This window comes from Anopheles coustani, assembly GCF_943734705.1.
Source record: "Anopheles coustani chromosome X unlocalized genomic scaffold, idAnoCousDA_361_x.2 X_unloc_162, whole genome shotgun sequence".
Taxonomy (NCBI): Eukaryota; Metazoa; Arthropoda; class Insecta; order Diptera; family Culicidae; genus Anopheles; species Anopheles coustani.
In genome coordinates, this window is record NW_026525118.1 from 25001 (window position 1) to 28604 (window position 3604).

Here is a 3604-nt window from a genome sequence, read left to right on the forward strand (position 1 = left end):
TAGTGAGACGCACCAGTACACGGAATCGGATAGACGGACAGGCCGCCACCCCTACGTGCTGAGCTTCTCCCGTTTCGCTCGCAGCTACTCAGGGAATCCCGGTTGGTTTCTTTTCCTCCCCTTATTAATATGCTTAAATTCAGGGGGTTGTCACACATGAACTGAGGCTTATGTACCTTGCGGTTGTTATCGTCACATCTGGCTTGCGACTACTTTGTTTCAATGTCCAATATGTACCGTTGGACTCGGTTAACGGGCTGTTAGCCCGCGTGTGGTTTAACTCACTGATACCTTCCATTGCCCATACGCTAGTTTGTTTGTGTTCCTTTGGTCAACTTCCATACTTGAATCATTTGTGCTACCGCTGCTGCTTCGACGCTACTTTGACATCTTCGCTTCTATTTAAATAAATAAATAAGCTGAAGCTAGACATCAGTAAACACCACCACAGACACCACAAGCACGCCTTCTCCTCGTACTTCCGCCTCACGCGGGAACACGGACGCTCTAAATACTTCGAATTCCAATGCCAGTATATTGTAAACCACGGGTTCTTTAATGCTAGCGGGTCGTCGCGACCCTAGTTAACATCATGGTGCACGTCTCGTGACGGGTGTCACGGCGTAGTTAAATGTATGCGATACATTTCTCAAATATAAGCGCTCAGTCATCTGTACATCATGGTAGGTTCCCACGACGTGCAATATGCGTTCAACTTATCAATGTTCATGTGTCCTGCAGTTCACATTATGACGCGCAGTTAGCTGCGGTCTTCATCGATCCATGAGCCGAGTGATCCACTGCCGAGGGTGACTAACTTGCGTAAGCCGCCGCTGTGCGCGTATACCCGTTCCCCGTAGGGAGGAGCAAGCCGCCGCTTAGAGACGAAGCATAAAGTGTCCTCATTCCACATAGGGCAAGCTGGATGAATCCATTTTACCCAGGACGGCCGAAGCGGCGTGGACCAGGGGAGAACTGAACCTTATACTTCACACCACAGTAAGTCTACGTGTCCTCTTCCACATAGGGCAAGCTAGAACTAACTATCTTACCCAGGACTGCCGAAGCAGCGTGGACCAGGGGAGGAACACACTTTTCATGGAAACGTAAGGCATCCATGACTGCCATAACGTAAGCCGCCGCTGTGCGCGTATACCCGTTCCCCGTAGGGAGGAGCAAGCCGCCGCTTAGAGACGAAGCATAAAGTGTCCTCATTCCACATAGGGCAAGCTGGATGAATCCATTTTACCCAGGACGGCCGAAGCGGCGTGGACCAGGGGAGAACTGAACTTTATACTTCACACCACAGTAAGTCTACGTGTCCTCTTCCACATAGGGCAAGCTAGAACTAACTATCTTACCCAGGACTGCCGAAGCAGCGTGGACCAGGGGAGGAACACACTTTTCATAGAAACGTAAGGCATCCATGACTGCCATAGTGCGTAAGCCGCCGCTGTGCGCGTAAACCCGTTCCCCGTAGGGAGGAGTCAAGCCGCCGCTTAGAGACGAAGTATGAAGTGTCCTCTTCCACATAGGGCAAGCTAGAATGAACTATCTTACCCAGGACCGCCGAAGCAGCGTGGACCAGGGGAGAACTGAACTTTATACTTCACACCACAGTATTGAGTAATGTGCCCTCTTCCACATAGGGCAAGCTGGAATGTTCCATTTTACCCAGGACGGCCGAAGCGGCGTGGACCAGTGGAGGACTACACAATCATGAGGTTTGATATCGACTTGTGTGTTTCAATAGGATACCGATGGTATGGTTTGAACCGATTTGATTTAGCCATTCTGAAGTCATCACTTGGTTGAAGCGCTGAACTAGGGAGGCATCGTTTACATATATATTGGTTTTCGCATGCTCTACTAGGTTAATGTCATGAGGTTGGCTATCGAGCATGCCCAAGTGATGACTTGATTGTGTGCTTGCTTGAATTCTTCACATTTCATACCATCGGTTAGTTGTCGAATCATTCCTCGATCATAACCTTCGTTCTTGGTTCATGTATGCTCTCTTCCACATAGGGCAAGCTAGAATTAACTATCTTACCCAGGACCGCCGAAGCAGCGTGGACCAGGGGAGAACTATACTTTGTCTTGTATGCCCTCTTCCACATAGGGCAAGCTAGAACTAACTATCTTACCCAGGACCGCCGAAGCAGCGTGGACCAGTGGAGGACTATACTTTGTTCATTACACCACAGTATTAAGTATGGTGTCCTCTTCCACATAGGGCAAGCTAGAACTAACTATCTTACCCAGGACCGCCGAAGCAGTGTGGACCAGGGGAGGACTATACTTTATACTTCACACACTAGCCATACTGAAGTCATCACTTGGTTGAAGCGCTGAACTACGGCGGGGTAATCGTTTACAGGTTATAATCATATAGCTGCATGCTCATTAGTAGATAATGGAATATTGTATGGCAATATGAGCATGCCCAAGTGATGACTTTGTTTCAAGCTCAACAGGTAGGGTATTGAGTCCTCTTCCACATAGGGCAAGCTAGAATGAACTATCTTACCCAGGACCGCCGGAGCAGCGTGGACCAGTGGAGGACTCTATACTTTATACTTCACACCACAGTATTGAGTACGACTTGCATAAAGCCCCTAATGAGAACCACGAGGGCTCTCTCAATGTAGAACCACGAGGGCTCTAGTACCGATTCTCTCGGTACGGCTTGGTCCGTGTTCCTTTATGCTTGTACTCTAAGTATTAAGTATTGTGTCCTCTTCCACATAGGGCAAGCTAGAACTAACTATCTTACCCAGGACCGCCGAAGCAGTGTGGACCAGGGGAGGACTATACTTTATACTTCACACACTAGCCATACTGAAGTCATCACTTGGTGGGGGGTGAACTACGGCGGTATCTATCGTTTTGGTTCGGTCTATATAGGGTCGCTTGCATGCTCATTCGAATATAATGTAATTGTGTATGGCAATATGAGCATGCCCAAGTGATGACTTTGTTTCAAGCTCAACAGGTAGGGTATTGAGTCCTCTTCCACATAGGGCAAGCTAGAATGAACTATCTTACCCAGGACCGCCGGAGCAGCGTGGACCAGTGGAGGACTCTATACTTTATACTTCACACCACAGTATTGAGTACTTCTTGCATAAAGCCCCTAATGAGAACCACGAGGGCTCTCTCAATGTAGAACCACAAGGGCTCTAGTACCGATTCTCTCGGTACGGCTTGGTCCGTGTTCCTTTATGCTTGTACTCTTAGAAAGTCTCAACCCGGAGGTCTTGACTTTGATTGTCATAGTTGGACTACGACGGGGCATCCGACCATTGCTGATCGAACACCCCTGATTCACCATCTTTCGGGTAGGCGGTACGCGTACCTCCGGACGCGGAAGTCTCAACCCGGAGGTCTTGACTTTGATTGTCATAGTTGGACTACGACGGGGTATCCGACTCATCGAATACCCCAGAAGCACACCATCTTTCGGGTAGGCGGTACGCGTACCTCCGGACGCGGAAGTCTCAACCCGGAGGTCTTGACTTTGATTGTCATAGTTGGACTACGACGGGGTATCCGACTCATCGAATACCCCAGAAGCACACCATCTTTCGGGTAGGCGGTACGC

General features: G+C 49.1%; 2 non-coding genes across 2 annotated transcripts in view; both read right to left on the minus strand.

The window, feature by feature from the left end:
* Positions 1-170, minus strand: part of LOC131270198 (large subunit ribosomal RNA) — a 4092-nt gene extending 3922 nt beyond the window's left edge. The window contains exon 1 of the ribosomal RNA XR_009179318.1: positions 1-170. This exon is cut by the window's left edge and continues 3922 nt beyond it. This is a non-coding gene — a ribosomal RNA (large subunit ribosomal RNA).
* A 487-nt stretch (positions 171-657) lies between these two features.
* On the minus strand, positions 658-812 carry LOC131270197 (5.8S ribosomal RNA). The gene has a single exon (XR_009179317.1). It is a non-coding gene; the product is annotated as a 5.8S ribosomal RNA (ribosomal RNA).
* Positions 813-3604: the final 2792 nt, after the last annotated feature.